The sequence below is a fragment of the Aythya fuligula genome, chromosome Z (assembly GCF_009819795.1).
Source record: "Aythya fuligula isolate bAytFul2 chromosome Z, bAytFul2.pri, whole genome shotgun sequence".
NCBI classification, from domain to species: Eukaryota; Metazoa; Chordata; class Aves; order Anseriformes; family Anatidae; genus Aythya; species Aythya fuligula.
In genome coordinates, this window is record NC_045593.1 from 34,636,456 (window position 1) to 34,657,106 (window position 20,651).

The window sequence follows — 20,651 nt, forward strand, 5'->3', positions numbered from 1 at the left end:
AAGTCTTCATGAGATTCTACAAGATTCTTATTTCCCATAAAGTTAAGCCACACAGGAAAGAGTCCATTTAATCACAGAATTAATTAGGTTGGAAGAGACCTCAAGATCATCGAGTCCAACCTCTGACCTAACACTAACAGTCCCCACTAAACCATATCTCTAAGCTCTACATCTAAACGTCTTTTGAGGACTTCCAGGGATGGTGACTCCACCACTTCCCTGGGCAGCCTGTTCCAACGTCTAACAACCCTTTTGGTAAAGAAGTTCTTCCTAACATCTAACCTAAAACTCCCCTGGCGCAACTTAAGCCCATTCCCCATCGTCCTGTCACCAGGCACATGGGAGAACAGACCAACCCCCACCTCGCTACAGCCTCCCTTGAGGTACCTATAGAGAGCGATAAGGTCGCCCCTGAGCCTCCTCTTCTCCAGGCTGAACAAGCCCAGCTCCCTCAGCCGCTCCTCGTAGGACTTGTTCTCCAGGCCCCTCACCAGCTTCGTCGCCCTTCTCTGGACTCGCTCAAGCACCTCGATGTCCTTCTTGTAGCGAGGGGCCCAAAACTGAACACAGTACTCGAGGTGCGGCCTCACCAGAGCTGAGTACAGGGGGACGCTCACCTCCCTAGCCCTGCTGGTCACACTGTTTCTTATACAAGCCAGGATGCCGTTGGCCTTCTTGGCCACCTGAGCACACTACTGGCTCATATTCAGCTGACTATCCACCATCACTCCCAGGTCTTTCTCTGCCTGGCAGCTCTCTAACCATTCCTCTCCCAGCCTGTAGCTCTGCTTGGGGTTATTGCGCCCCAGGTGCAGGACCCGGCACTTTAAGCAAAGAACAAACCCTCTTTTCAAAACCTGGCTACTAATATCTGTTACTAGAAGTGTTTTGACAACTAACACTGTGATTAAGACTGGAATAAATTGTAATACTTTAATGTGCGCGTGTATCTTTGTCTTTGAACACATAGTCTGGTTTTGTTTGTTTGTTTGTTTCCCCATTCATAGTGAATGATACTTACAAAGACTGGCTACAACATTTGTGGGATTCATATAGTTTCATATTCTTGCTTTTAATTAAAAATTAGGTCACTACCAATTTGTTGTCATGCCTGGGCCTTTCAAAGTGAAGAAGTGTTCTGGGATAGAAAGGCAATTAAAAGTCACAACTAAAAGGCCAGAGCAACAAGTACTGGTGTTGCATGAGGAGCCTTCTCTTTATGTTGTAGCTGTATTTTCACTAGCGAATGAGGAACTTGTGTCTCATTGGTATGCTGGGTGGGATGAAAAGGAGAACCACCACATGACAGACCCAAGGCATCTCCTAACAGCACTGGGCTCACAGTTATCAAAGGATTTAGGTAGGTCTCATCTCTGAGCACATAGGTGATGGAAGTTATTTATAATGGCAGATCAGTTGGCCAATCAGCCGTTGCCTGCCTGGCAGCCAGTTGAGGTTATGGCCTAACATAACCTAATAAAATAAGTGTAAGAATAAGGTTACTCTCAAGTTTTAAGAAACAAAAGGACAGAACCTTCTAAAAGGAACTCCAAAACAAATTATTGTTTGTGTTCTAAAAATAGAAAGAGTGTTTCCAAAAATGCTATTCAAAGGCTAAGATGTTCAGTGGATTGTCCTGTAAACCTGACTGTAAACCAATGGAACCCAAGTATTACGTTCATAGAAGAAAGTGGGAACATATGCAGGTGGGATCTTGGGAAACATTAAATGGAAATCTCTTGCACATATATGTCAAAATAATCTATTAGCAACCAAAGCTATCCTCAGAATGTCATTTAATCTTTGTGTTTCTCTGCCTATCATTTTCTTAATAGATAGGAAAATAGTTTTCGAATGCAGCAAACCCTAAGAACCAGCTAACATGAGTTACAACTAATGCAAAGGTATGCCAATTTACACTAGATACAGATTTGGCATTATGTCTACACATATAGCAGATGGAATGTAAAGGCATTCCAGAACAATAACATTTTATGTTTCACATAATTTTCATAGAAGGAGATGTTCATAAAGACTTGCATTAACTTTATATAATTTGGTTAAGTTCCTCTGAACAATTATATTAACACAGTTAACTCCCATTTTCATAACTCTGTCTAAGAATGTCAGTGATACATTTTAAATTATCATTCAAAAATATATATTGAAAATAATCTCATTTTCAAGCAAAATATGATACAAAATGCCTGCTGCAATAATACCTCTCCTACAGTCATCATTTTAGAATTTCCTTGCTTTTGAGGGAACAATAAAATAACTGTATTTCTACCAACTAACAGCATCACCCAGTAAACAGACTTTTCATTAGTATAACCCTTCTTGTTTATAATTAATTCATTACATTTTAGACAACCAACAGTCAATCTTGTTTTTAATATAATCTGTTTTTCAAAACTATTCACAAACACTGTTCTCCCTTTACCCTGATTATACCACTCTGTCTTTCATAGAAAGCACATCAAATGTTTTAGTGGAAGACCTATACACAAGTACGTCTGTCATAATAAATAAATACCAAGTATTCTGTGTCTTTCAGAGAGTTGACTTTGCTTTTGTCTGTCATTCCTTTAGAGATTTTTGCAGTGTAGGATGTTAGGGTTTGAGCAATTAACAGAAAGCCATGTTTTGTTAAAAAAATAAAACTAGCCTTAGAAACTTCAAAGGAAAATTAACCTAATGGCATTTTCTCTGAAATTTGGCAAGGGAAAAGGGAAAAGGGAAAAGGGAAAAGGGAAAAGGGAAAAGGGAAAAGGGAAAAGGGAAAAGGGAAAAGGGAAAAGGGAAAAGGGAAAAGGGAAAAGGGAAAAGCCTTGTTTCTTCAGATTAAAATGTTCAGCAAGTGTGCCAAAGAATTGGCATCCTTACTCAACAACGTCCTCATCTACATCCCTTCTTCGAAGTGAAGCACTGTCAGTTCTGAGCTACTAAACAGTTAATCCCCAGTAACTCCACTAAAGAGCACTAGTGGCAGGCTGCCCATCATTCTCTTAGACAGAGCTTGTCTGAGAAAGTAGGGCAGCTTGTCCAGCCCAGCAGTCAACTGATTACTAGTGAGCTCAATGGGGCTCCTGGCCAACCCCTGAGACTGCTGCCAGCCCCTTGGGTATTCAAAGGCCAAGATCCGACGGCTAACTTTGCCAGAATCACATGATGTCAGTGCTGTTTTCTCCTAACCAGAATAACCAGTCATTCAGGTTGCTGCAAATGGTATGCAAACAAATGGCATCAGCTCAGTAAGACTTGTGCTTGAATTAACTTCCAGGGGTTATGCACATGGGAAGGTGCAGGAGTGAGGGGATCTATTCAGGCCTCCTGCCATACCTACATAAAAACAACCACAGCAATTGCACCAGCCAAATCCCACTTTGGAAAATACATTTGTAAATGTTTTTAAAGAAAGAGATGACACCAAGACACTGATTTTGGTAGAGCTGAACCTACACCAGGCAGATATTTACAGGTACATATACGGAATGGAAATGAAACTCCTAAAATATGTTAGAAGAGAATGCATATTCACTTAACATCTAAGGAAATTCACGACTTAAAAGAAATAATGAAACTCATGTCTAAGTGATATGTTTTTCATAAGGGATATAAACTCCACACCGCCAACACAGACCTGTCCACTTTTATCTGATATACTCAAAATCATACATCACAGTGTAGATACACAAAGCACTCCAAGTGAAATGCAGTGATCATAAAGAAAGAGAGCTCTATTTCTTTTCCACTTTAAAAGCTTGATGGTTCTTCAGCACCCCCCTGACAAAGCAGCTGAACTGATATGTTAAGATTCTGAACTTGGTCACTCTCTGACTGTGTGGAGCTAGGCCTGTATTCCTGCAAAATACAGGCAAATGTTTAGAAGGAGAGTTCTCTAGACTGCACAGAAAAGAGCAGGAAGATTAATGGAAAATATGAACAAAGAAAGAGAGGCTGATGAGTATCACCAGTGCCCTTGTAACAGCATAAACTTGTAGCTACCATTCACCTCTATACTCAGCTGTGAAGGTCCATTGCTTCACAGAGGATGCAGGGCAGGATAGATATTTAATTTACAAAAGAAATGTATAGAGAGATGATCAAGTTAATGGTCAGTATTTGGGTACCAGAGTAGTTTTCAAAGGTCAATTCTGCTGCCTTTCACCATTGTTACTAATATTTCAGCATTTGATGCGAAAGAGGCAGTGATAAAAGATACAAAACAGCATGAGTACAGTAGTAAAATTGGCTTTAAACACTGTGCAAGAGCCTCAGGCCCAACACAGCTGCCCAGAATAGTTTGGGAAGCCAGGAATTCTCACAACACAGAGTTGGAAAATAAAATAAAAAAATAAACATCTGGCTGACAAACTAAGCATGTCAGAATGGACGGGTGACAAATGCAGGTGGGGTTAAGTGCAACCTCAAACCCATTTGGCTCACATGCCTGCTCCTGAAGATGTGTGCCAGTGTCTGACAGCTAAAATGCAGGGATTCCCTTCCATTTGGAGGACCACAGCCAATTTCCAAAGTAGGTCTAAGAGTCAATAACTTTTCTACTTTTGACTTGTCCATGCTTACCCTAGTGTGTAACTCTCTGGAATTATGAATTAGAGTCACACATAAATTTAAACCTCAGCCAATAATCAGCAGAAGCACAGCACTCTGAAATAACAACAGGTTTGTGTTTCGCAGATTTCCTTGGCATCAGCATCATCCTCCTCCCCTCCAGCATTTGAGACTTTTGACAAGTGGCCCTTCTGCTTCTCCTCTAGTGTGAGAGGATAGGGTATAAGGTTGCGCCTACAACAACTATTTGTATTAACTTGAAAAAGAAGCTACAACTGTAAAAGGAAAACAATTTTTTAAATACCAGAAGTTAAAAAAGTAGCAGTACAATAATAACCAATAGAGATAAAAACTGTTACTCTTTTAATTTGCAAAACACAAGAACAAAAGCAACACTCGTTTGCTTCATTTGGGAGGAGAGAGGAATTCTGCATGTCTTTTGTTTTTCAGATTGAATGTTCTTCCAACCTCTGGCAACTAGGTTTATAGTGTATTTTCTGTTAAATCACGTTAACAAGGTATAAATCACAAAGTACCAGAGACTAATTGATGAAGGATATTTTTCAGAGTAATGTCACATACTCCTGGGAAAAGCGCAGTACAATAGCTATTCTACAAGTACAATAGCTACACTATATACAAGCTAGGCATGTATAACTGACGAATGTATATGACATGACTCATGACTGACAAATTAGATCCAAATACTTTGGCTTAATCTTTTGGAATTCTGAATGTCCGGCACTCAAAGCATGGAGCTAGCATTCAAGATTTCACTGACTCAGCATTCTACTAAATTCCATGCAAACTACTTGTTGTGCCTCAGTTTACCTCCTATAAAACTGAAATGATACAAGATAGTCATATTCACCTATAGAAAAATGCAGTGTGCATTTTTAATGTAGTGTGATCTTCACTGCCACTAACAACTAGTTCCATGACTTCATCTGGTTCCATGTGTTATGAAATCTCCTGATACTATATACAATCTGTCATGCTTACATCTCCCTTTTGCTGCATAGATCCACACATGTGAAAACTTGTTTTTATTTTATTTTGCTTAAAACATAGCATTGCAAATTGCTTTTTAAATTCCTAATTTGCTATAAGGTATTTTACTTTCACTGAGTTAAAATGGCAAGGATTGAGCTGCAGTGAAGTATCAGCTAAATACTCTATTTATATAGGCAGGTCAAAAAATCAGTTAATTATCATTTTCTTCATAATGGACACTCCATTACCTATATTTCTAATATTGCAAAAATATGTAAAGGATAGGGATGGCAAAACTGTGGGTGGAGAGCTGTCTGAAAGCCCTAAACAGCCAGACAGCGGTCAAGAATCAGAGTAACAGAGTCAGTTGTAAGTTTCCAGTCTATGCAGAAAAATGGTCTTACCTTGGACTGGGCAGTCTCTCAGGCACAATGAAACCAAAAGTCAAAAAACAGGGAAAGAAGTCATCTAATCTTGGAATGAAGAGACAGCCAAACAGGACCAAAATAGCCCTGCCCATCGAACACCCTGGCATTTAACGTTGTAGTAAGCCAAGCAGCGCACTGATGTGGGTTCTTGCAAGGCTCACAAGGCTCAGGTAGGACCTGTACACCACCATGCCCAGTGAAACCGGGGCACCAACGGGAGCTCAGAGAGCTCAGACACTGTCCTGAGTGTCCTGGCTGTCTGGGGAGTGGGAAGAGAAGGGACAGCAAGTCCTCAGCAGCTACTGAGGAGCACAGCACGTAGCAGAAACAGAGTGGTTGTTCCTGTCCATGCCTTGAAGAAATGCCCTGATTTTTTAAACAATTCTGTGGCAGGCATTCACAGGAGTGCACTAACACACGCAGGGGTGGCAGGCAGATGAACTGTCTTAAAGCAGTGTGGTTTTTAAATGTTTTTTTCTTTTTAACACTGCAACAAAATGTTTTGAGAGCTGATAGAGAGCAGAGTTTTGTGGAAGGAGTGAGGAAAGGGACATAAATTAACACTGCAAACCATATCTTAATGAGGAAAAAAGACAAAACTCAAGAGCAGCCTAGTCTCTGAAATTCCTCTTTGAAAGTAACTGGATACCAAGCGTATTAAATTACAGTCCTTAATGAGTTGATTTAGTTAGGGCCTCTCAAGTTTGTCATTTTTCATTTGTCTACATGCGTTGCAGGGATGGGGCATCTGCCTCTACAGGAGTTGTGCTTCCTCCCCTTTCTTCCCCCCAGACACATACCACCACAACTCTGAAGGGATATTTCAATCACCACTCTGATAAAGGAGATCATTCTGGCATAAAGGTGATCTCCTAGAAGATTAAGGATATTTACTTTCTTCCTGATGGATCATTCCCAGAGATACCAGCACAACACAACCTACGCAATTAGTTTTCACAGGTGGCTGTTTTGCCTCCAGTAAAACTGCTTTCTTTCTCCTCCTGCAAGTCATAGCAAAGCAAATGTATATAAAAACATTTCAGATATGAAATAAACACTTTCATAAAAGCAGCTGTGATGCAATGCATCATGTCTGTCTGACCTGAGTTCTGGAATGAACTTTTGTTGCCAGGATCAAAGATGGTATGGAGAGAGAGAGAGAGTGCAGGACAGGGCTCGAAGAGGAGTGGGACTCAGAATATCATGGTTTAAAGTAGCTCCAAACACTCAAAGGGTAAATGCCAGCTCAGTGCAAACACACACTCTCTGTGTATTCTGCTGGGCAATCTGCATAACCAGGCTCATGCTGCTCTACGAGACAAATCAGGAGAGTTTTCCACAGCTTACCCCATACAGCTGAGATTTATGAAGAGAAAAGCCCCCCAAGTAACGTGTACAGTAGGCAACAGTGGACTTGCCAGATGTTAACAAAAGTGCATCTAACACTATAACTTCACTCTCACACCCCTTCACTGGTCATTGTCTAGGAAATGATAAAAGAACAGCTCTCTTAAAAATCTGATATCTCTGATTTTCAGAAACTGTTTTTCCAACATACTTCAATGTCAATGCTGAAATCTCAAACTAAATATCTATTAGAGATGTTTCTGTGTCAAGTGTCACAAACTGTTAAACAGTAGGTGTTCAGATGATTCCTTTTCCAGGGCCTTTCAGGACTGTAGTATATGTAGATTCTACTACATTGTTTTAAAATCTGTCAAGCTTCTCCATAAAAAAGAAATTGACTCTTTTGTTAGTGTTAGGAGAAAAAAATAAAAATAAAAAAAAAAATCATACCTATTTTTCTTAAATATTTCCTTTTTTACATTTTCAGTGTATGGACCTTCAAATATATTTGAACATTTAGGTTTCACAACAGATGCTGATTTTTCACTAAATATCTGTATGCAAGCCTAAACATGACGGACCAAGTCTTACATCTAGCTGGTACCAGCAAACTATTCACAAGCACCTTTTGAGCTGGAGTCCTCCAGAAGGTGCCAATGAAGCAAGAAAAATCTGTCCTTGAAACTTGTTTCACACATTTTGTTTTCCCTTGGGAAAAGGGAAAAGGGAAAAGGGAAAGAAGCTTTCAACAAGTCCTTCATCTTACTGGTTTCTGTGAACAATTACAATTTCTATCCAGGTAATTTTGTGTACCATAACGTAACAACTGGACATTAGCATTAGAGGCTCCGATATTAGGGCAGAAGATTTAGAAGATTTTAGCCTTTGAAGAAACACAAAGGAAAAATATATGTGATTCAAACTGTAATGATTTTTCATGTAACAGTTTGAGTTTGATGCATATTGCTATGTAGGTATGTGTCACAGTGGCTTCATCCTCAAATTCAGTGCAGAAAACAAATAGGCAGCAAGAGTTTACAGCTCTCCTAACAGAAACTGTTACTGACTAAAACTAACAATGCCAGGCTAGTCAATTAGATTGCAGTTATAACCAACAACCAAGAAGTCAGTGATGAGGTATGTAAAATAAATTTATTGGGACGTAACAAGTCTATGAAGATAAACTACTGTATGAATTCATGTTACATAATGATTAACAGAAAAAAGGTCAAAGGTCCAAATCTATCACTCTTCTTCATCTAAAGTGTTTATGAAAGCCACGTAGGTGCTATTGACCAGAAAGGTTTTCATGAACAAAGTAGTATAGACTGAAGAAACGTAACTGCAAAAATGCTGTTAGATAAATTTTTATAAATATGTATACTTAGTAATTTGTATGAGGACTGCTTTTTTAGCTTTTTTGGAAAGTGAAAGACATTGGTGGGGAGACTTCAGATACACAAATGACCAAAGGAGTAACTAATTACAAAATAAAAATAATATAAAAATAAAAATAAATTGGAAATTTGTAGAATGAATGGTAGCTTCATTCATTCATTCGGCTAAAGCACCAGAAACATGCCTAACCAGGGCCAACCTACTAATTTTGGAAACTAAAAGAGATTCTTATTTTGATTAGCTTTGAGGAAATCATATAGTTAAGAGAGCATGAGAAATGGATTCTAGTCTTTCTATTACAGTTACATTTGTTTATTAAAAGTTGCACACCTGTGCAGATTGACTCAAGGCAAAAGTGCAAATGAGGCCATAGTTTGGCCTGTAGAGTATTTGTTACTGGTAACAGATGAGAAAGAACAAGTCCCATGTAGCTATAACGACTCGGGCTAAGTTTGCAAGTTGATAGGGCAGAAGCCAGACAAAGATATTTTCCACTGTGTTGCTCAGACACAGAGAACTGTCCCTTCTTGAACTGACTAATTTTTAGAGTAACAGCACAGTATAGCTACTATCAGACCAACCTCTGCACACCAATTAATAGTGCCAGAATAAGGTTCCTGAAGATAAACTAGGCTAACTCAACGTTTATGTGATCAAAACACTTTGAAGAAACTAGGCCTGGATTTTGTGTTACTAGGGAGTTTATCTTTCTTCATACTTTTACTCTAGAAAGACACTTGCCACAAAAAAAGAACTAACGGCTTCTGATTGTCTAATAACTAATGGCTGCTGACCGCATCAATAACACTTCTTTAAAAACCTTCATAACTTTGTGGCTTTGTGGCTTCATTATCATTTCAATTAAAGAAGAAGAAATAAGACCTCAGCTATTTCTTTTTGACTGTCTTAGGATTGTTCACTTCCTGCATTCACTACTGACATTTCAGTAAACTGTAAATGGGTTCTTGTCCCCTCACTCAGATGATCCTAAATAGACATTCATCTTCTAAAGCTGTATCGTATGAATTAATAAATCGGATATTGTTACATTATGTCTTTGAACAAAATAATAAGTAAGCAATACTTCTTCACCCTAGTTTATTACCATTCTTCTGCGCTTCTGAAGTAAATCCTTTTCCCCACTGTATTCAAATCTAACAGGGTTTTCCTCACTTGACTATTTGGGGAAGCACTGAGATGAGGGAAGATGTTGCTCTTCTGATATCTAAAGAGGACCTCAAGAGCTGGTAGCAAAAACTGCAGAAAGTCCAACACAATTCCAAGACTGGAACATGCTCAAAGCAGATGGTGTCTTCTGAGGAATTTATCTGCTGAACTCTGATGTGACTGTAAGTTAACATGTGCAAAGTGAGTCTTTGCAAAGGCTTACAACTTGGCCACATTCAGGCATTTTTTCACAGGAACAGCAACAGGCATCCCCTGACACTGAAATGACCTCTATGCCAAATTTCAATACTCTGCTCCAAAGCATGGAGACACCATAGCTTCTCAATAAAACAGCTGTAAGACATATTTATTACAGTTCAACATATTATTCTTTAATCTTATTTTTGGAAACGTCTAACCCAATTTTGCTGAAACTTTAAAACAATTTCCATGCAGACTGTCACCTCAAGCTGGATAAGTTAAACCTCAAAGAAATAAAGCTTGACCAAGTTATAATGAACTGGAAGCACAATTTAAATAGGAAAATCCTGACCATCTCAACTCTTAACAGATTCCATCTCCACTTCAAAAAAATAAAATATTAACTTTTTCAGAAAAAAAAAAAAAAAAAAAAAAAAAAGGAAGTAACTGCACCTTTAATTCTGATATTCTATAATTGTAATTACATGAATACAGCAAAGGTATTTGCTTGGGATAAGAGCTGAAAATGGCTTTCCATATCCCTACCAAAGAGACAACAAATAGTAGCCAAGCTTGATATCCAATACAGGTCTTCACAGGGTACAGGTGACAGCGTTTGGCCTCTGGATTTGTCTTTGAAATGATTCTGGATGACAAACTTTTGAATTCAAACTAAGTTGAACTGTCTCATTTTCTGTCCAGCTGCTTCAAGCAGAAGCCTGAGCCATTTTTGTTATCCTGAGAAGCACTTCTAAATCACCATTTTTAAGGAGTGCTGGTCAGTGGGAATGGCACTTGGCTGACTTCCTATTATTGCATTTCTCTCTTTCTGCACACCTTCTCCATAGCAATATGGAAAACACAAGGTCAGATTCTCACCTTTGAGGTACGCTAAGGCCTACAGGATATGTATACCATGTTCTCTGCTCCTTAAAAAGGGAAGCTCCTTTGTAATGTTTGTAGGTAAATACCTTCCCCGAATGCACTCTGCCCAATGTTGCACCAAGCAGAAACGCTATGCAGAAGCCTTGCTGTCATATGCTGACATGAAGTCTCCTGAAACAGGCAGCACACTTGACCCATCATGATGTGATTTGCATCTGCAAATGAGGTTTTGAGAATACTGGCAAGCCAAAGACATGATATTAATACAATAAAAAATATGTACGAAGGGGCCATGTTTACAGTAAAAGAATATCTAAATCACACAAGCCAATGATACAACACACACCCCCACACAGAGAGCAGATAGTTCTTAAGCAAACATAAAATAAACAACCTATGCATTCTGGACCCAATATTCTAAATGCGTAGAAACAAAGTCAACTATGAAAGTACCATCTCTACTGGAGGATTTCTGTAACTGTGCATTGTAGCCAGTCTCAGAAACCCACTGCTTTCTGGAAAAACTGAAGACCACAGATATCCTAGTTCCACTTAGTGCTTGTACATGAGGAACTGGAAGACTATACAAAGTGATCCACTCTGGCATGGGAGATCAAGGAATTTTTGTTGCTTTTCCAGCTTTGTGTAGTCAAACCCAGAAGTCTACCTCACATTTAGTTATGTCATTTAGCATAGGATGGCTATATATATAACATTATGGGGAGGAAGGACTGAGGCTAAGATTTTAAAAAATAGGAAGATATTTCAAAATGCCTGTCTATTAGTTGTTTGCCAGCTGCCAGATTTCAAGAAGTTAATGAAATCAGAATTTCATAACCTGTGTAATATTATAAAGAGATATAAAGTAATTGAAAGCTACTAGTGAACTTAATTAAGGAAAGGTACTGTGAATAGCAGAATCTTACATGAAGCCTTATCTAACTGAGGGAAGTGCTAGAGAATGACAGATGACTCCAACAGAAACATGTTTCTGCATCTGAATGAAGCATGGGCTACAGTTTTGCTGCAATAAGTCACAGCCTCTAACCAGCATTATTCAACTGGCAAAAGTTTCTTCTGTAGATCTGGCCTTTGCCTCATAAGAAGATATTTCAGGAAATGTTGGACTAGGAATCTTACAAGATCAAGCCAATATTTTCTTTATCCAACTGGAGCAGAAATAGCATAAAAAATGACTGATTTGCAATATTTCAACATTTCTGGTTCTGGATTGAAAAATAAATGGAGAATAATGCCAAATTAAATAAACAAATAAATTAGTGAAAGCTCAATTAGCTATTTTGCTCATTTCAAAATGTCACTGACTCCAGATTGGCTCTAACTAGTTGATAAACTGTTACCTCAAGCAATGTTTATCAAAGTATTTAAAATCCCTTCTCCTCTAAGCACGATTGTTGTAACTAAGCCTAATATCAATGACTACTTCAGGACCAGAGAGAGCTAAAACACCACAAACTAAAAGAATTCAGGATTTTCTTGTTTATATATAACCAACACATGTTACCACCTTCAGCTTATTCTGTGTTGTCAATTACCTACTACTCTTCCTGGTCACTGTTTCTCATGCTTGTTAAGTGTTAGTTCTTTGCTCCATGCAGCTTTATATTTGGACATGTTAAAAGACATAAAGGAACTAACATATGAGCCAGTACAGATTGTTAAATGTCAGTATTTTGTTTTCTATTATATTCCATCTCTCCAACTGTATCCGCAAATTTCATCACTGAAGAAGGTTTTATTTCCTTTATGAAACTGGTCGGCTCCAGAAACTGTTAAGAGACAAGGATGATAAGGTCAAAGTAGTGTCTCAGCTGTTCACCAGCCCCACAAGTTATTGTTCAAATCTATTGCAGATATAGTAACAGCAATATTTGATAAATATTATAAAATATAAGGAAAATAAATTGGACTTTTACCTGTGAAGAAACTTTTTATTTCACATTCAATTTCATTTTTCTTGATTTTTCCTTAGAACGGTGCTGAGCAATCAGATAGGTGCCCAGGAGACTACTAGTATTTTAATGTACTTCAAGGTTCTTTTGACTCAATTTTTCCTCATGATTATGACAGGGGACTACTAGTATTTTAATGTACTTCAGGGTTCTTTTGACTCAATTTTTCCTCATGATTATGACATATTTTGTAACAGAGAAACTGAAAGACCATAGAAAAAGAAGGAATCATTCTGTAAATATACAACAAATCATTCAGTGTGCTATAAACTCTTATGTATAAGCTAACCAAATCATGTGTTTTGTTTTTTAATTTTTGTTTGTTTCTTTTTAAGACAAAATTCTCACTAACTTCAAAACAGGTAAGATGGAAAAAAAAAAAAAAAAAAGTTAAAATTAAACTGTATATGCACTTAACAACAAAGTAACAAAGTATTTAGTAAATATTCTTCGTAGGCTGAATTTTTTCCTAGTGGACAATCAGATAATGAATTCTTGTGGTTTTGTTGTTGTTGTTTTTGTTTTGTTTGTTTGTTTCTAGAAAGAAAAAAAAAAAAAAAAGGTTTGCCTTGCTACCAGATTTTCTGTCAGTACATCAGTTTATTATTTTTTGTCAGGCCTAGCTTGAAGACGGGTCATAATCCTATGTATGCACCTGAATAAGTAGGAATGAGACATGAAACTAGGACTATTTTGGAACTAATTTCAGGAACCATCAGCTAGATGTTCACATCTGATATTTGCCAATCAAGTGAGCCATACAGGTGGAAAAAACTGAGTTAATGCCCGAAGGTAATAACTGGTATATGGAGAGTCTTACAAACTCAGTTTCCCTGAGTAACAGTAAAAGTGACAAACCGAACATTTCTGCAATCTGTTTGCCACATGAACATATATAAAAGCTGTGCTTTCCCATTCTTTCATAAAAACATTGGATTGCTTGAATTTTGAAAAGTGCTGTACAGTCACCTATGTCTTGTAATATTCTAATGTCATATTTAGCTTAAACAAGATTCTTGCTTTTAAGTTATTTATACTATTCACACATACGATCCATTGATTTCTGCCAACTGATTTTTTTTTTCTACACAGAAAGACAATTTATGTTTATACAGATTTGAAAAACAGGATGGAAGCTCCAAGTGTTTTAATGGCCCATTATCAAAAATTATCCCTCAGCAATACAACTCCAGACCATTGGCTTGAGATCAAGTCAAAGAAAAATGGGATTATACAATGTAATCAAGAGAAAGAGATAGAGAGATGTGTTCTAAAAAGCCTGCGATCTTGGAAGGGAAAAAAAATCTAGAGGGTAAAAGACAGATCAACCTCATTTTCAGTTCAGTCTAAATGTCCCTTGCCTACAAATCCACAGGACATTCAAAGGGTTTCCATATAAAAAAGAAAAATTTATATTTTATATTTAATTTTTAATAAAGAAAAAAACTCATTAAAAAAACTATATTGAGAGGTGATGGGAAACAAAACAGCATTTTGTCTTAAATTTGCACAACCTAATTTATAGTAATAAAGCAGGACCTAAGAGTTCTGGTAAATGTCAGTGCAGTCATGTTCATTACATATGTTGATAGGTATGAAGCAAAGTCTCTGTAGGCCCTTCAAAAATTGCACACAGCCGATTTAATGCAAACCAGAAGTCACTGACTGCTGGATGAACATTCGGTTTCATTCCCACACGGATATTAAGACAAAGAGGGGAGAGGGTTTCCTCCTCATTTATTTACAGTTAAAGGGTGGGTCTTTAGGAATGAGCATAAGGCCAGCAAACTATGGATTTGGTTTATGGGAAGACACCTCCCAGCCTCCCATTCTCCAGCCACTGCAGAGAAAGTGCCTCGGCTGTGTTTAACCTCCTCCCCCACCTAGCATCTGCCTTGCCCAATCTCGTCTGGGCCCGCTCCAATAACAACATCTGCTTGGCAGCTTTTCAAACCCATGGATAGTTATCTAACTGAGGCTTTTGTGCTGCACTGTTTATTCTGTGTGAAGAAATGCCTCCTTAGTTGAAAGAGTACTTTAGAAATGCTGTGCAGCTATTAGCAAGTGAAGCACAAGGCTAATAACCCCCACCTGCTCATCAAATTAATTATGACATCTGAGCCATTATAACTCAGAAAGAACACATGACTACAGACTTGTCACATGTAGAAATAAACACGCTCCACATTCAGGGAGGGAAATGTAAGGCAAAAAGGTCTAGAAGAAAAATATCTAACCCTCACCTTTTATTTATTAAAATGTGCATTATTAATACCCCACAGGAAAAAAATCTAAAGGAGAGAAGCTTGGACTGAAAAAAAAAAAAAATTCCTGCAGAACACATCTCTACACCTCTGTATGGGCTTTGTGAAGGAAAGGAAAATAAAAACTTATTAGCACAGTGTTCCTCACAGCAGAACTGTAAATCAGCATATTCTTTCATGGGAAATCTTGTTTCCGTAAGATTCCATTCTCTGGTGGGAGAGGTACACATATCATCTTTTCTTTTTCTCCCAGAATTTAGTTATTCCAAATATAACAAGCATATCTTTAGTAAGGATATGTTTTCCAACTTAACAAGGACTAAGGTAGGGAAAATACTGGGGGGGGGGGGGGGGGGGGAGGGGGAAGGGGGGGGTGGGAAAAATAAAACACATTCAATTCTCAGACAAAATTTCTCTAAATCTGGCAAATAACAAAAGTAAAAAATTCAAAACGTAAAGGAACTGCGAGTATGATCTCACTAAGCTTAGACTGTAGAGGCTAAAGTTGTCCCAGACTTCATACTCATATGTTGCCTATTAATCTAATTATCAAAGCTAATTATTATGCAAGAATTCATATCGATGATGGTTCTTTTCTTTCAATCACAGGTATGACTTCAACTGAAAATGTAAACCAATGCATTCACTTGTTACACTTCTAAAGCTTTCTGGCATTTGTAGACATGGCGTGCACTTTTCAGAAAAAGAATAATGACTTTTCACTGTACATGATACAACAAAGCACTGCATGATGCACTTCATTTTTGAAAGTGTTTCATAGATGCAAATTCTAACACATGATTAATTAGTTTTAAGTAATTCTCAGACTTTGTTATCAAAATTAAATTATAGGTAAACAAACTATTAGATGAATGTGTATTCATCTATTGTGCTTAAGGTTAGAGAATAAAAAAAAAAAATGTCAGACACTAAGTAGGTAAATACTATAAAAGCGTTTATCTTCTATTAATCCCAACTTGTTCTTTGTCAAAATCACTTCCAGAACAGCACAAAGAATAGCTGTTTAACTTTTCTGTCATAAAGAGTCTGGCTTCTAGAAATGTCTCTACAAGTACTTTTTTATACAAGTTAGAAAGGCAGAAAATATTTTATAAATAAGCCATGAAATATATCCTGAGAAATAGATAGGATATTGCTTGTTACAGGTCAGCTTTACCTACAACATTTTACCCATTAATACATATTTTTCACTGCATTAGTAGCAACCACCACCCTTTGCAAATAAAGACCTCCAGCATTATTTCTGGTGAAAAAATGTTGTAGAGTTAACTTTCAGACAAGACTATACTGGTTGTCTAGCCTCTTCATATTTTTTAAGTAATATATATGCTAATTATTGAGAAAACCATGTTGGAATCTCATTTTACCTACCCACTTGTATTTGTTTTTTACTTTAATTATATATTTTTCCTATTCAAGAGAATTTGTTTCATTTATTCATCTTTTACATTTACCCAAAGTAGAGATACATAAAAAGAAAATAAATATTAAAAAATATATATTCACTTGAATGTATCTGTGCTACAGAACCAGAATAAAACAGAAACATAAAATACATTCATCACACTGGCAGGCCCAACTTCATATGCCTGAGAGGATGAGTTTCACCATCCAGCCTTCTCCAAACTCCACTTCTTGAGAACTTGGACTTTATGTGTTGATACTGAAGCCTATAACAAAACCTGACAGGAGGATCGAGCCTATAGACAGAAAATGTGAGTGTGTTCCTCCCTGCCATGCTCATAATCTCTGAATGCTTGTACTGCCGTCACTGCAGCCTGCTTCTGTCCTGACCCACATGCACATGTTGCTCCTTCACATCACAAAAATAAATAAATAAATGGTAAATTTTAAACAAATAAAAAAAAAAAAAAGGAAAACTGCGAAGAAATAAATCAGGGAAGAGCATTGAGGATTCTCACCAAATTTAGTTTAATGGGCTATGTAAGAAAAAGAAAAAATACTAAATATACAGATATTTAGGATTATTTTCACTAGTATAAACTCAACTAATTTACAGGATTGTACTGCTTCCTTTCTCATTGTAAGAACTCACAAAGTACATATTGCTGTGGGACATGTTGCCCTTCAGAAGCATTTAGGTGTAGCTACAAAACACACTGAGTCTGGCCTTGAGTTAACGTCTTTGGGGGTTTCTAATAGAAAAGGAAAGGAAATTTTGTTCTTAACTGGTACATTGGCAATTGAATTTACAACTGCGTGCATACCAGAATAAGTCTGAATAGTGCCATCAAGATACAAAATATCCAGTAAATCTGGATTACATCTGAACATTTTATCTACTTTTACCAAAATATTATCCCATCAGAAATTGAAGAAAGCAGAGGCACAGAAACTCTGTGTCTGTATTTAAACTTACCAGACTATTACTTTCAGATACAATGTCAGAGTGGGAAGAGTTAATGCTGAACTGGTCAAAATATTTTTAAAGTTATTTTTTAATAACTAGTTCCAGAGTTATGGAATTCCTTTACCATGGTTAATAATAACTATATATTCCAGAAAACACAGTTAATGAATATGAAAGTTTGTGCATCCTCACACAGGCACGCACACACATTATGTATGCTAAAGTGCAAAACAGGAACAGTATACATGAAAATGTGATCTATGACAACCACGCATGAAAAGGTTTTATACAGAATTTTCTGGCGGGTTGCTAGATTTAGCAACGTTATCACTGAGCTCAAAAACACCAAAGGACATGCCAGAGAAAGTGTGGTGTGTCTTTCTGAAAATTCTGCAGTTCCTAGATCTTTACAAAGCACACTGCTTCTTGTATCCACTTAATCTCTGCACACATCTCCACCCCTACTTCCTTCCCAATGGTATGTGGTCTTGAAAACACAAATGTTCAAGTTTCCTGGAGCTGAGCTAAAGAGGAAAAGTCCCACTCCCAAGAGGCAAAGCTAGAGGCTCTTGGCGCCCCTGAAGTTGTTAACTACAGTACTACATAATGTGGCACTTCACCATAATTAGCAAGAGGGAAACAGCCTTTTTTTCACCTCCAGTGGCATTAAAGAGATAATCCAATGAATTCCAGATCATATCTAAAGGCTCAAAGGTCTCTGCTCAAGAAAGTGCTTATAGGGACAGGGAGTGACATTTTATGCAGCAATCAGGAAAAAATAACAACAACAAAAAAATCAGGCCAACTCAAATCTGCTCAAAACTAGTTGTATCTGCAAATATTGTTAGCAGCAATAACCTTAAGATGGAGACAAACAAACAAAAAACCACAACACAACAACAACAAAAAAGAAGTCCTGTAACTACTTCTTCCTCTTTAAATTTTTATTAAAAAATCTGAGACAAGACATACAGCATACCAATAGGGTCCCATGGTCCCATAAGGTTCCACAGAATTTCTCTTGATTTTATAAACACCATCCTCCTCCTCCCTTATTTGGAAAGATTATTTCTAAAACTGGCACTTTGGGTATTCGAGATGGGTTAGACTGAAAATCCTTCATTTTCTGGTCTTTAAGTAACATTATTTCTTTAAACAATGCTGAAACACTTTTCTTTCTGTTATCTGTCTGTCCAGTTGCTGCTGTAAGTAACTTTAAAAGTGGAGAATTAAAGAAATTAAAGACAGTCCTGCAAACATTTAGTTCTTTGCACCTATTCATTGTGAAGCTTGTAGATAGTAATCCCAATGTCTCACATTTCCTATAGCAGTTTTAAAAGAAAAGGACCAAATGCATTATGAACTTAGTTCATTCAAATTGCATGTCAGTGAAAAGGTGAAAAACAAACAAACAAATAAATAGAAGTAGTACATGAAACATGCCTGCTAACAGTTTGAATCCCCCAGCTACAGGGGAAATCACACACAAACAGTACAATTACCTCTTGCTGATCTATCAGTGTGCCCTAGTGATTTTATAAAGGAACCACATCAAAAGGGAAAACAATTGTTCAGTTAACCATGCCTACTCATTCTTGAGTTTCTCTGCTGAGATTATCAACCACTTCAGTGGTGCTTTTCTATAAAGCAGACACCAGTCCACCAGAAACCAGACTAAACCTTCAATCTTCTCTTTTACACCAGTAAGACCACATTCTTTTCTTCTGCAGGCAATTCTGGCAGGGAAAAAAAATCCAGATTTTAACTGGTTAATCACAGTGGTAGTGTCTAGTCTTTTGGGGGCAGTTTTCACCATTTTCAGACTGACATTTGGCCATGTTCAACATCATTAATTAGTGTGTGCTCCAACCACAACAGCTCTTGAAGAGAATACTGCACAAGCCAGCCCTGTGCCAGCCCTCTGCTGAACTTCGTGACATCAGAGAAGGGGACATACAACACTGGCACAGTCTCATCCTTGCAGAAGAAAAAAGAAAAAATCCAGGAGTTGTTTGGTTTTGTTTGGTTGATTGTTTTTTATTTTGTTTGCTTGTTTTGCTTTATATTATTTTTTTTCATGTTTCTGTGTATTCTGCCTCTTTATTACAGCTCCCTTATGTACTAAAGATGAGGAGCCACTATAATGGTCATTACACCACTGCTAGATAATGAGTGACCAGAAGTGTTGTCCTGCATGTAACTACACTTTCTATTTCTGTTCTGAATCATGCTCAACTACAGATTATACCAACAGGGTGTATGTTTCTGGTGCTGGGTGCCAGAATTTTTTTAAAAAGCAATGTAGGTCACTGTCATTAAGCCAAACCAAAACCCTGTCAGTGCCAAATGTGGCACCACTGCCAACAGTTGTCTACTGTTAGACTATACCACCCATTGTGGGATGATCATTCTTCCTATCTGTCTGTGGAATAAAGCAGCTGGAACTAGTTTGCCTGGAGTGACACATAACTGCAAATTCATTTTTGGACATGACAAGAAGCCCTCCTCCATACCCCTCCCCCCAACTTTAATTGACATAAAAAGATTTTTAATCACTTAAAAGATTTTTGGCATAATTGTGAACACAAAACTGCATTTACAAAACTGGACTTAGCTTTTGACAATGAAGCCCCTGAAAATAAAAATTGTATTAGTTTAAATAAGAAAAAAACTCATCTTTTTGCTGGTCAACCAGAAGGCCCAAATTTTCTTTTCAAATTTTTAGACTTCAGGAAAAATTATCTCTTTTTTTTTTTTCATTAACTTAAAATTAATACTGTAGCAATAAAACTTGAAAAGCTTGTACACGATCAGTAAGCCAAAAGAGACCACTTAAAAACAAGGGCCATAGCTTCTGCACTCTTACATACCTTGTTACCAGCATTTATTGACAGCTCCAAAACTACAACTTCTGAAATACCACAGTAATTTCCTATTTTAGAACCAATGTAATACAGCAATATCCAAGAGAGCACAATACGGTAACTACAGAGAACTACAGATTTTATGCTGATAACAACTCTAATGT

General features: G+C 37.4%; 1 protein-coding gene across 9 annotated transcripts in view; it reads right to left on the bottom strand.

Moving 5' to 3' along the window:
- The window catches only part of NFIB (nuclear factor I B), a 183,012-nt gene that overhangs the window by 125,613 nt on the left and 36,748 nt on the right, over positions 1-20,651 (bottom strand). The gene's annotated exons all lie outside the window — the stretch shown is intronic.